This window comes from Ochotona princeps, chromosome 26 (assembly GCF_030435755.1).
Source record: "Ochotona princeps isolate mOchPri1 chromosome 26, mOchPri1.hap1, whole genome shotgun sequence".
In the NCBI taxonomy this organism is placed as follows: domain Eukaryota; kingdom Metazoa; phylum Chordata; class Mammalia; order Lagomorpha; family Ochotonidae; genus Ochotona; species Ochotona princeps.
In genome coordinates, this window is record NC_080857.1 from 30,053,346 (window position 1) to 30,067,577 (window position 14,232).

At 47.0% G+C, this 14,232-nt stretch overlaps 1 pseudogene; it reads left to right on the forward strand.

Annotated features, from left to right (window-relative positions):
- Positions 1 to 275: 275 nt before the first annotated feature.
- Positions 276 to 1,440, forward strand: LOC101531544 (nuclear migration protein nudC-like; annotated as a pseudogene).
- Positions 1,441 to 14,232: the final 12,792 nt, after the last annotated feature.

The window sequence follows — 14,232 nt, forward strand, 5'->3', positions numbered from 1 at the left end:
TTACAGAAGACTTTTACATCCATAATCATCGGGGGATATGGCCTACAGTTTTCTTTCTCTGTTGTCTCTTTTTGGCTATGGAGTTAAGGGGACAGTGGCCAGCTAGAAGGATCTAGGAGGATTCCCTCCCTTCCAGTTGTTCTGAGTGGTTTGAGAAGAATTGGCAGAAGTTAGCAATGAAATCATTTGAGCCTGGGATTATTCTTTGTTGAGTCCTTATTAATAGATATCTAGGACATCACTGCATCCAACTTCAGAGGTTCGGAGTTCCCTGGATGTCTAGACAGAAACCCCACGGCACGGGTGTCTGTGCCCACACTGAGGACTCTGCAGTGCAGCTGGTTCCTGTGCCTCTCTATGCTAATGCTGGGCATGGATCAAACTGCAGCCGGAGCCAAGGCTTTAATTACACCAGCAAATGTGATCATAACGTTGCCTTTGCTCCCCGTAGAGATCAACCATGCCCAGCTTGGAGCCACCCTGACCCATCCTTGGGCACTGACCAGAGCTCCTTGGCCCCAGCAGCACACAGCTTGGGATGTGGCACTGGAGTGCAGGAGCTTCTTGCGAATACCTTCTTCAGCTTCCTTCCACGCAAAACGGACTTCTTTGTTGGTGGAGAGGAGGGGATGGATGAGCAGCTCATCACACAGGCCTTCAACCCCCCAACCAGCTGGCACAGAGGGCACAGCAGGAGACTGAGCGGCTGGAGAAGGCTGAGAGGGCGGCCAGGCTGGCCAAGGAAGCCAAGGCGGAGACCCCCCTCGGCCTCAGATCAAGGAGTTAACTGACGAAGAGGCTGAGCGACTGCAGCTGGAGATTGATCAGAAAAAAGATGCAGAGAACCATGAGGCCCAGCTCAAGAACGGCAGCCTTGATCCTTCGGGAAAGCAGAAGGCTGAGGAAGGCGAAGAGGAAGATGAAAAGGACAAAAGACAACTGAAGCCCAACCTTGGCAGTGGGGCCGACCTGCCCAATTATCGCTGCACCCAGACCCTGTCAGAGCTGGACCTGGCTGTGTCTTTCCGTGTCAACTTCCGGCAACCAGTGGCGCGCCATCTCCGCGTGGGGCTCAAGGGGCAGCCAGCCATCATCGACGGGGAACTCTACAATGAAGTGAAGGTGGAGGAGAGCTCTTGGCTCACGGAGGAGGACAGGGTGGTGACTGTGCATCTGGAGAAGAGCAATAAGATGGAGTGGTGGAGCCGCTTGGTGTCCAGTGACCCCCGAGATCAATACCCAGGAGACCAACCCCGAGAACTCCAAGTTGTTGGACCTGGACAGTGAAGCATGGTGAAAAAGATGATGTATGACCAGAGGCAGAAGTCCAAGGGGCTGTCCACCTCGGATGAGCAGAAGAAGCAGGAGATGCTGAAAAAAAAAAAAAAATCCATGGATCAGCATCCGGAAATGGATATTTCCAAGGCCAAATTCAACTAGGCTCTTGGGTTTGCCTCCCTGAACTTGGGGGCTGAGCCCGCAGCCATCTGGCTTCTTCGCTCTCCCTCCCCTGAGTCTAGGGAGCCTCAGTGGGGGGCAAGCACAAGGCTGGCCCAGACACAGAGGTCCCCAGTCACCATGGGAGAAGGGGCCAGAGTGGGGTCTCGTCCTCCCCCTTGGCTCCACATTAAAGCTATTTACCCAGCAATAAACAAACAAACAAACAAACAAACAAGCCTCAGAGTTCAAAGAGAAAAGCCTTAAGAGGAGAAATCAAGTGTTTCCACAGATGCCTAAAGATAGACACAGAAATACAAGAAACATGAAAAAATAAGGCAATTGACTCCTCCAAAAGGAACACAAGAATATTAGAATTTGAAGGCAGATTGATGAAATGCTAAAATATTAAATACTGAAATAGTAACATGAAATAAAAAAAAAAATGTCCAGGGCTCAGCGGCGTGGCCTAGCGGCTAAAATCCTCGCCTTAAACGCCCCGGGATCCCATATGGGTGCTGGTTCTAATCCCGGCAGCTCCACTTCCCGTCCAGCTCCCTTGCCTGTGGCCTGGGAAAGCAGTCGAGGACAGCCCCAAAGCTTTGGGACCCTGCACCCGTGTGGGAGACCTGGAAGAGGTTCCTGGTTCCCGGCTTCGGATTGGCACAGCACTGGCCGTTGCGGCTCACTTGGGGAGTGAATCATTGGACGGAAGATCTTCCTCTCTGTCTCTCCTCCTCTCTGTATATCTAACTTTGTAATAAAAATAAATAAATCTTAAAAAAAAAAGAATGTCCATATGATTGCTTAATATCCAGAAATGCACAACTGAAATCCACAATCTGGAAATCCAGAAAGCCACAATCAAAAAGGAAATAAAGAAATTCCTAGAAATGATGGAAGATAACAATATAGTATAGGACATCATGTGTATGATATTGGCAACCAAATTAGCTCTTTTCTGAGTTAATCCAACATCTTTTCCTGTGTGCATTGGCTATGAAAATCACAGTTCTCTTGTTTGATATCGAAGCAACCATCAGAATGATGGACTCCAACAATTCTACTCCATATTCAAACAGATTCCCATATAAAACTTGCGAGGCATTACTCATAATAGTCAAAACGTAGAAACAAGCCGAATGTCTGTGCACATATGAACAGGCGATGGAAGTCACCTATCTATGCAATGGACTATTATTTAGAAGCAAGAAGGAATAAACATAGATATATGCCTTCGTGTAGATGAACTGTAACAACATTATGTTAATAAGAGAACCCAGTCACAAAAGGGGACACTTTAGGGTCCCATACATGAACGGAAATCTCCCATAGGCAAATTTGTAGACACAGAAGCCGGCGTAGTGGCTGTCCAGGGCCAGAGGGCAAAGCAGTGGAGAAAACTGGGAGTGACATTTACTGGGAACAGGATTCCTTTTAGCATCGAGGCAAGTTTCTATACTTGATTTTGATGATTTCACATTTCTGTGAACATACTAAACGTTTCTTAATTATACCTTTTTAAATAAATAAGTTGCGTGCTTACAGAGTTACATCTAGTAAAGTTATTCTAAAGAGCAGTCAAATGAAATAAAGATTGCTGTGCCAATGAGCACACTCAGTGCTGAAGGAGAAAGTTAGCATGTGTAAGGGCAGCTGACAAACTTCCTCCTTCTAGAACAGAGGACCAGGAAACAGACCAGGTGAAAAGAAAAAGTATTTTGTTCTTTGCTCAAATGCCCGGCACATTTTATTCTTATCAGAGCTCGTACCTCGGTTTATATAAGTCAGGAAATACTATTTTTTTAACTCTTCCATATCTTGCTAAAGCACACATGAGTATTCTATCTTTTGGATAATGGGGAACATTTATTTTTAGCTTTGATATTAATTTTGAAAAGCACATAACTTGAATGAGCACTTTTTTTTTTGCCCCAGCCATATTTGTGTGCTTTAACAAAATCTACTTTAAATGTATCTAGGCATGCTTGAAAACTGTGCTGGATGTGGAGATTATAAAAAAAAGGTTTTTTTTTTTTAGAAGCAACAGCTGCAGTGTTAATGACTATTACATACCCTGCCAGCTGGGAACTTGAACTTGGCCTTCAGAAATCCTGTAAATCAATAACATGGGGAACAGCCTATAAATAGAAAGCATATTAGTTATTTGCCAAAACACACAGATTCTGATGTGACCACACAGGAAGAAGTAGGGACACCATCAGGATTTCCTACAAGCTGCATGACTCCTAGACACAAAGGGCGACAATGAAAGTGTGATGCTCTCCTGAGCCGACGCCAGGGACCGGCTTAAATCTCAAGTCTTCATTTGGGCTCCTTTCTGGCTCCTCCAAAGCTGGTGGTCTGCACCGTTGGGGAGTGGGGAGCGGAAACACTGGCCCTTGCGCGGGGCTCCCGGGGACCTCAGGGAAACCAGCAGCCAAGAGCCATTTGCTTGCTCCAGAGATGCGGGTGGGGCCCAGGTGGCAGCGCAGCCCCTCTGCCCAGGTGTGCTCAGCAGTGGCTTTGTCCCCACGCTGGGGCAGGCAGCCCTTCGTTTCCTATGACTCTCCTGCCTCTCCGTACATACTATTCCTCTTCATCAGCGGTCCCCTCTTTGCCAAACTCCTGCTTGTGCTTTCAGATTCATCTTTTCTGCGACCATCCTCACCCTCCAGTGTTCTCAGGCAAAGATAGTAGCGCCATCTCGGTGCTGATTGAAGCTGCCCAGGCAAAGCCCTCCTGCTGAGCTGTGACCCTCCAACACCAGGCAGGGAGTGCAGGATCCCTACCGTGAGATGTCTGGTGCACACGAGGTAGTGCTTAAAGGGCTCTCAAATCCCTCTCCGTTGAGATCCTGATACAAAATGGAGTAAGCCAGCTGCCTGTGCTGGCGGGGGCTACAAGAACATGTGTGTGCGCGCGCGTGTGTGAGATGCTTACACCATCCAGGGAAAGGTCATTGTCTCTGATAGGAGTATCCCAGGCATGCGCAATCAGAAGGTTTGGGCTGGCCGCGGAAGTGGCTACTATCTAAACCACACTTTAGTGAGTGTAACAGGAGTGTTCATTTTCAAGGGCTGCCGTGACTGCATTCTGGGGAGCTGAAACAAACAAAACATTGATTCTCAACGCCGTGAGTTCAAGATCCAGGTGTTGGCAGGCTCGGTTTCTTTCTGACTTCTGCTTTGGTAGCTGGCTGCCTGCTCCCTGTCTTCATATCGGGCATTTCTTTTGTCCGTATGTGTCTTAATGTCCTTTATTCTTGTTAGCAAAATGAGGTACTTGTTAATGTATTTGAAAGAGCAGCAGCAGCAGCAGCAGCAAAGAGAGATATCTTCCACCTGCTGGCTCACTCCCCAGATGGCCATAACAGCCAGGGCTGGAGCATGCTGAAGCCAGGAGCCAAGAAAGTCTATCCAGATCTCCTGCGTGCATGACAGGGAACTGAGTGTTTTGGGCCATCCTCTGCTACTTTCCAGGTGCATCAGCAGACAGTAGGATCACAAGCAGAGCAACCTGGACCTTGACAGTGCTTCCATCTGTATAATCCTTTTCTTATAAAGATGTCAGTAAGGAGTACGGCCCACCCATATGACCTCATGTTTATGTTAAACTACCTCTGTGGAGTGCTCAACTCCAACTGCAGTTTGGAGAACCCTGAGGTTAAGGCTTCAACATGTAAATTTTGCAGTGGGGGCAATTTCAGCACGTATGGGAGGAGATGGTAGCCAGCTCCTTTGCTTGCCTTGTGCGTCGTTTCTGCAAACTTTGGCCTTCCTTGAACTCGATCTCCGGATCTAAGCGGTGTTGACGGCGCTCCTTTAAGCACACGGTTAGGTGGTAATTGGAACTGGCAAACATGAAGCTCAATGACCATGTGTTTTAACTGTTGTGGGCACTGCATGTGATGGAGACGTCACCCACCTGGGGGGCCTTTCCCAGGATGCCAGAAAGTGATCTCAACTGTGCATCACATGGTCTGTATTTTCCGGACTTCCTTTAACAGCGGAATCAAATACAACTTTTGCACATGCTGCTTGTTGGTGTTGCTTTCTGGTTAGCTCCGCACAGCGTCAAACCAGGATGGAACTCATGTACGATCGGTTAAAATCTCACAAGCATCTTTACAAACTAGAATCGTGTCCAACTGAAGACTTCCATTCCCAATGCTGGACCCAAAACCAGTTCATCCTAACAACACATCGTGCAGGGATTTATGTCCAAAAGCACAGATCATCATTTCAAAATGAAATATATATATATATATATATATATATATATATATATCCATGATTATATTCTATAACTGCTCAGAGGGAGTCCTCATGGAAAAGACAATACTCGGTAATTTCCTGGGATTAAATAAATTGAGGTTACAAGCTTGTTGCTCCAGACATGATCTTCTCTCTCTTAGTTCAATGTTCTTCAAATGAAGTCCTACGCTCCCTCCACTAGACTCCATGGGGCTCTGAGTCAACACAGAAGGTGCGAGGTGCCAGCTGAATCACAGCCTCCAATTTCATTCTTGTCTTAGGTGATTCTTATCTGCACCAACAGGTGCAATGTGGCATCTCTGCCTGGAAGTATAAGAGAGGTCCCACCAGTCCCGCCTCCGCTGTAGCCTACCAAGCAACCCTGCCTCGCACAGCAGATTCGCTGAGTCTTCCTGGACCGAGACCCCAGTAAGAACCAGGGTCGCACCTGCACAGAAGGCAGTTCCCTCTCCGACTAACTGACTCCGCTCCCTCTGACCCTCCTGGGATCTGCTTGCAACTCTGTTTTATCTCTTTGTATCCCCTTGCTCTTTGAAGTCATAGTTCGGATCATTCCTCATGAAAATAAAAAGGTATACGTGGTGTTCTCACACTAAGGATGGTGTGGTGTATAGAAGGGACCTCTCACACCCAGCTTCTGGGAACGTAGACTGGCTTGACTGCCCCAGGGCAGTCTGGGAATCTGGAGGGAGAAAACACATGCTCTGTCAATAGAAGCGAACCCTGAGTGATAAGTGAGAGATTCTAGCAAAGATTAGTATTAAGAAATTTATTAGAGCTTTGTATATAACATAAGCAACTTTCCAAATTAATAAAATTAAATATTTGGGACCCTGCACCCATGTGGGAGACCCGGGAGAGGCTCTTGGCTTTGAATCAGCTCAGCTCCATTCATTGTGTCCAGTTGGGGAGTGAGCCAGCAAGTGGAGAACCTTTCTTTCTGTCTTTCCTTCTCTCTGTAAATTTGACTTTCCAATGAAGATAAATAAATCTTTTTTTAAAAGTCCTTTGGTACAAAATACCTCATTAGTGGGAAAACATTTTAATAAGATGAAAACTAGGGAAAATCTCTATATAGTAATTCCAATTCTTAAAAAAATATTGACCTCTACCATAAGAAATATGCCTGTTAAAAATGATTACTATTCAGTGGAGGATTCCGCAAGAAAAGGGCAAGAATTCTGGGTGCCATCAATCACACTATCAATGAAGTCACACGCTATGGCTTTCACTGCCTCTCGAGCTAAGCTCTGCCAAGGTGGGCGGTTCGAACTGGATTTAGAGATTGGTAGAAGCCGGCAGAGAGGATCCAAGGCAGACAGGGCCATGAGTTAAACCTCAGCGTGAATGCAGGATCCTTGGCCCCACTTGTAGAAATTCCTATTTAAGAGATTGTGCTTTAATAAACCTTTGAATCCTTGCCCAGCAGGTGGCCGAGGGTCACCGGAGTTGGGGCAAGTGCATCCAGGGAAGACACAGGGCATCAAACACTGTCTGAGGGCCAACAAGTGCCAGCGCCTTCTTGTTTCTCTCTGTATACCTTTCGGAGGACTTACCAGGGTAGTGCTGCCCGATAGCTGCTTGTAGGCTAACTTTGAAGACCCGGTGATTACAGTAAATCAAACTGCCAGTGGAAATTCTATTCCAAGTTTTAAACAATCTATTCCCATGGGAACTTTTGCGAGTCAATGTGTTCCTCTAACTGGGGACTATCTTCTCTGGCCACCATGCCATAGACCTCCCGGACTGGAATTTGGGAAACCACCCTAGATAACTCACTGAAGCGATTTGGAAGCCCTTCAACTTTCACATAACTCATTTATTACAACAGGAAAAAAAGGACAACAAATCTATTTTTGGCCTCAGGCTCTGTTCTCATTTTCCAGGTGTAAGCTTGAAGAATGACAGCAGCAACAGAGAATGCTCCCTTTCCCCAAAAATAGGGGGATGGTGGTGGTGTCTTCTGTGGGTTCCTTTTAAATTGAATATTGGCTCAGAGTCCAGGTTTTCAGTAAAGCCACAGGTGAGTTCTATGGGACCTTTGTTCAATTCCTTACCTTCCCTGAGCCCCAGTTTCCTCAGATGTAAAATGTGAGCAGAAAGATTTCATTGGGATTTTTGTTGGATTGATGGTTAGGAAATCATATTGTAGTGTCTGGCTTTAGTAAACTGGAGTTATCGTTATTCTAAACAGGAACTGTCTCTAAAGTGTTAATCATGGAAACTTTTTTTTAAAAAAATAAGTTTGTGCTTATAAATTCATTACTGCTTGGCGACGTCACAAATAGAATCTAAGATTCTCACCAACCCAGCCCAGGCAACTGAAAACCTGATTGGCAGCCACTCCCTGAATCCCAGCTGTGTCACAGGGATTGGGTCTAATGAACACATGATGCATTGGACAGAAACTGGAGCACCGTTGTAGAAAGAGCGTGACAAATTGCTCACCCTGAAGACTTCGCCCTGCCTTGTTCCGAAAGGGTTCCTCCCTGGCAACTTGCACAGAGTGGCCGAGGGTGTGTACCTGCACGAGGCTGGTCACATCCTGTCGCTCCTTGGTCCTTTGGCAAACCGTAGAAGTTGCTGGGACTCTCTGGTACATCACTCTGATGACTAAAGTGTGAGTTTGGAGCCAACAATGTGTGCTGGGAATTACGAAACCACAGGCTTCCGGAAGCTACTCGCTGAAGACGGATTTTAAAACAGAGTGACAGAAGTCTGGGGAGAGAACTTCTCTCACTTCGTTCATCACGCACACTTTATTAGAAATGGGAGATGGGGAAAGGAACTGTTTCTAATTCACATTTACAAATTATCCTGGTGTGAGCAGAGTTATATTTGAGAGGGGCAGAGTCCAGCTTTTGCTTTCCTACTGGAAGCAGTGATCAGCTGCCAGGGTTCAAAAACTCAGTCAAGCCTTCTCTCATTATTTCTAAAACCAGCGGACCAAACACGTCTGTTGACCACCTCTCTACATTTTTATTCATTACCATGCTGCCTGCTTGAGTGATCCCCTTACACAGTCTTCAGGATACACTACAGGCTGTTGTCTTCTGCCTGGGAGACAACATATAAACAGATGAAATCCTAAGACCAAGCAGAACATCACTTTAAATTGGAAATGTGTTCCTGTGGCTCATGGACTTGCTGAAACTAGATAGCTGGCAACAATCCCTTGGTGTTAGGCAGACATTGGTACAGTAGCTAATATGCTGCAAGGGGGCTTGGAGTTGGGGCAAAGAGGGTTGGGGATTCTACTTGGGATGTCAGCATCCCATATCTAAGCACTGGTTCAAGTCCCAGCTGTTTCCCTTCCTAGCCAACTCCCTGCCAGTGCACCTGCAAGAGCAGTAGATGATGGCCAAGGCCTTGGGTCCGTGCCATCTATGTGTGAGACCCGGGTAGAGATCTGGACTCCTGAATTTGACCTGGCCCAGACCTGGCCCTGGTGGCCATTTGGGAAATGAACAAACAAATGGAAGATTACACTCTTCTTTTCTTCCTTTCTTCCTTTTTCTCTGTCTTACAGATCAACAGTTCTTAAAAAGGAAAAGAAGAGACGCCTCTTTGGACTCCTGTGACTGAGTTCAAGTCCCAGCTCTGCTTCTGATGTCAGCTTCCTGCTGTTCCGCACTCTGAGAGGCAGCACGTGTGGGGACCCTGGGACCACACTAGAGACCTGCACTGACTCACGTCTTCGGCCTAGCTTGGCCTAATCTTGGCTGAAATGGGTATTCGGTAAGTGAACCAGTGGATGAAGGATATCTGTATCTCTCTAACTTTCAAATAAATGAAAATAAATGAACAGAGCAAACCATCATGTTCAGCTGGTGGAGACTTCAATCAGCAAACTTATCCGAATGTGACACAATAAGGCCCGAATTCGTCACCACACCGTGTTCAAAGGGATACACATTTTGTTGAAGTCATTTTAGATGCAGGAAATCCTGTGTTTGCTGCCTAGGAAATACTACAGAGACTTTTGGATGTTTTCCCCCTATAATATTCTTTTGAAAGCTTGGCAACAGTTGCAGCTGATAAGAGGAAAGCATCACAGAAATGACAACACAGTGATGACAGATCACACAAAGCCTCACTTCTCTGCTTTCACCCTTCTCCTTAACGTGATTGACAGCATTGCTTCCTTCAGGACGACCAGACATTCCCAGGCCCACCTACGCCCCGTCTCCAGGTCCCGTGTCTTCAGGCAGGCATCGCCGTCGCCCAAGTGTCTGCAGTACGTACGTGAGAAATGCCTCAACATCATTGGACTCAACTGTCAACGCGTTGAAGATAATCGGCAGGAAAGGTCTTACTTAATCCAAGCAAATCAATTCAATGAACAGGAAGTGGGTTCTTGCTAAGATCAGCAGTCTAAGAAAAAACATTCCCAGGGGTGTTGGAGTTATCACGCATCATGGTAAAGGTTTGTGGTAATACATCCAAAGCGAACACACACCAAGAGAAAACACTGACAGAAGGCCTACAAGGGGGAACAGGTGCATGGCTTTGTGAGCTGTCCATTGACCAAAGACACCGGACATACAGTCCCATCAGCAGAGCAACCATTGCTCCTTCAACTTAGTTTGGCTGTGGGAAATTCTTTCTGATGACTTGGCTTGTTTTCTTTCATGTCATTTTGTTTTCTAATCTGCTGTTACACTTTTCGTTCTGTTCAAGTCATTCCTCTTTTTAAGAAGTGAAAAGTATTGGCAAACAAGGTTGTTTCTTGAGAGGATAGCTTTGGCTATCTTCTTTATGGAAGATAATGATCATATTTTATGTGCAGTAATCTCAAACACATTATAAGTTAGAGTGGTCAGATTTAGTAAATTAGAATACGAGAGCCAAATAAAATTTCAGAAAAATCTGATCGATAATTGATATAATCATATCTCAAAGTTGATTGTTAACATTTTGGTCACTTCTTTCAAGTTAAAATTTAACTGGTTTGTTTATTTTATGTGGTAACCTTATAATTATATCTTGGATATGGTTTTGGTTAACTTGGCTTCTTTTGATTTATGTGGAAAAAAGACAGACATACACACAGAGGCCTCCCACCCCCAGTTTACTCCTCGTATGTCTGAAAGCTGAAGTTATGCTAAAATGAAGCTGAGGAGCTTCGAATTCCGTCTTGGTGTCCTTCATAAGAGTTAGTGCCCGGGGCCCGGCACGGTAGCCTAGAGGCTAAAGTCCTTGCCTTGCATGCTCAGAAATCCCATATGGGCGCTGGTTCAAATCCTGGCCGTCACGCTTCCCATCCAGCTCCCTTCCCTGTGGCCTGGGAAAGCAGTGGAGTATGGCCCAAAGTCTTGGGATCCTGCACCTGCGTGGGAGGCCTGGAAGAAGCTCCTGGTTCCTGGCTTCGGATCAGTGCAGCTCCGACCATTGCAATCACTTGGGAGTGAACCAGTGGATGGAAGATCTTGCTTTCTGTCTCTCCTCCTCTCTGTATATCTGACTTTCCAATAAAAATAAATAAATCTTAAAAAATAAAAAAGAATGAGTGCCCAACTACTTGAACCTTCACTGTTATCTCTCAGAGTACACATTAGCAAAAGCTGGAATCAGAGGCCAAGCTGGGACCCGAACCCACACACTGGAGTATGGAATGTGGGCGTCCAGACTGGGATCTTAACGGCCAAATGCCTGCCACGGTGTTGAGGCTTTCACTTGAGTTTACATATTTTGTTTAAACTTTTCTTCTTAAACTCTATTCTATTTGTGTGTATATGGTTCAACTTAGGAATTATAGTTGATGTCAGCTGGGATAATTTTGCCACCTGGGGGCCCTTGGCCACATCTGGAGACAGATTTGGTTGTCACAGCTTGAGGGAGGTGTTGGTTGAATCAGCAAAACCAGGGATGCTGCTTACCGTCCCACAGTGCACACGGAAGCTTCCAACAAAGACTGTCTCAGCCTCAAGTCTAAGACCTGCTGCCATACGCTTTTGAAAAGAGGGACTTATCTTTTTAAATATATCTGCATTTAAAATGTGCCTGCCTAATCAACCTCAGCAATTGCATTGTTCAGATCTTTTTTATTGTTTTCATAGGTTGTTTTTCTAAAGAAAGAGAATAATACGGTGAAATTATTCCCTCTGTTGAACATAATTTATTGAGATCCCCCTGGAGGTCTGACTTTATTCCAAGTGCTGGGAATACTCAGGGAAGAAAACAGCCGGATATTCCTGACTGAGGGATGCTTGCAGTCTTAGAGTGGAGAAGAATCCAGAGACACAACGCGCACATGACTTGCAAAGCAGTGGTGTCATGAAGAAAACAAGCAGCGGAGGGGTGGGTTTGTGGTTATACACAGGGTAGTGAGAGGGTCATTCCTGAGGTGTGACGTGAGAACAGAGGCCTGGAGGAGATGAGAGAAATGTGGCATCTGGGGCAGGAGGAGGAAACAGCAGTGTAAAGCCTCTGCTGGGGTTGGTGTTTGGTGCCTTCAAGAAGGAGGAGGAAGCCTACAGTGGAGGAGGAGCAAGAGGCGGTGCCACGGGATGAGGTCAGAGGGGTGCCAGAGCCAAGCTGGTGCCAAGGAGGCCATCGTGCGAACGGTGGCGTTTGCTTCTGAGATAGGAAGGCCCCAGAGTGACATAAACTTGTGTATCTTTTGGAAGCATCACCATGGTGCTGGTTCTGAGACTAGAACATGGGCGCGAAGGCTGAAGCAGAGAGTTCAATTAGGAGGCCGTGTGATGATCCAGACCACCAAGCATGGCATCCAGACCAGAATGCTTCCAGTGCAGTCTGGGCCCCAGCTGCCCCGCTTAGGCTCTGGCTACATGCTAATGCCCCTGGAACTACAGTGGGAGATGGCCCAAGCCTTGAACCCCGGAGACACATGTGGGACACTGAGACTGAGTTCCAGGCTCCCGGCTTTGAGCCTGCTTCCGCCCAGGCCTGGCAGCCGTTTTGGGAATGAGTCAGAGTGGATGGAAGATCTCTCTGCCTCTGGGGTTTTCCTTCTCACTCTGTCTAATGGCATCCAAGAAAGAGGTCTGTGGAGCTCCAAGGAAGGGGGCCTTAGCACTCCATGAGGCAGCCCAGTGAATTGCTGTTGTCTTGGGAGTTAGTACGTTCTATGTCGGGTAGGAAAAATGAAATCAGTGTGCCGAGACCTTCCCCCATCTAGCTATGTCCTTGACTTCTGGTGACATTCCGAGTAGGTTAAATCTCTCGACGTTTGAGGCCAGCTCCGAGGTAGTAACAGGTCATCCTGTAAGCTAGAACTTTCTTCTTAATGCTCCGGAGTCCGTCCGCAAGCCTTCTCCCCAAGACGCACTTGGCTTTGTCAGTGTTGCCTTTAATATGCCGGGAGGGGCACAGTTCCCAAGCACACAGCCCATCGGCTGGGCCCTGCGTTTGGCTGACATGTTCCTTCCTCCTTGCTGAACCACACCCTTCCTAGGTCACCGCAAAGGCCTCTGCAGGCAGAGGCATGGCAACAAAGCAAACGACTATGACGTCACCAGCGCCTTCAGTTCCGGTGGGGTCCTGAGGATCACCCTGTCCAGTGACCTAATGAAAGGAAACGAGCTTTGTTGCTGCTGGAATGTTGTGTGCCCTGAGTAATTGCCCTTCCACCTTTGTCCCTCCCAAACAGCCAAGACAATCAGAACTCTTTGTTAAATTGTAGTTAGAAAGTTTGCTACAGGGAATTCCCAGCACCCTGGGGCCAGGGTAGTAGCCCAGTGGATTAAGTCATCTTGTGTGATGCAGGCATCCCGCGTGGAATTCCACCCTGGATGCTCCATTTGTGATCCATCCCTCTGTTCATGTGCCTGGGAAAGAAGCAGATGTTGGCCCAAGTGCTTGGGGGATGGAGTTCCTGGTCCTGCCTTCAACCTGGCGCAGACATAACTTGTGCCTTTTTGGGCTGTAAATAAGTAATAGCAAATCTCTCTCTCTCTCTCTCTCTCTCTCTCCATTCAGAATGAATGAATAAATGAATCTTCAAAGCTAAGCGTTCCCAGCATCGAGGAACTGGGTGACTCAGACAGAACACCACAGTCTCCTGCAATGAGACCGCAAAGCTTCTGAGATATTCCAGAACCACCCTGACCAGCATCTGCCACAGAGAGACAGCGTTTGGGAGACTGACTTAACTTTGCCTCTTGTGTACAACGGTAACAGAGACAATTCAGACTCGGCTTTCCTTGGTCCTAGTGTGCTGCTTTAGTGGTTGGCGCAAAGGAACGAAGAGGAGAAAGGAGATTTGGGAGTGGGTCTTCCATGGCCTTTGCTCTCATGACTGTGGGAAGTTTCAGGGTTGGTCAAGGTCTTCCTTGCCACGATCCAGGGAGGGAAAACCAGTGCCAGCTGCCTGGATGCACATCTCTCCAGGCTGGGATGCAGGAGCCCCTCCCCACTGCGTCAGTCCCCTGGAAACGAGCTGGCAGAGACAAGGGCACTGCAAGTGGCACCTCCCACCGGTGTCAGAAGGCCAAGTTTTTAATGTGAACTCTGAGTTCACATTTTTCACGGTTTTCATGAGCAGATTCTAACA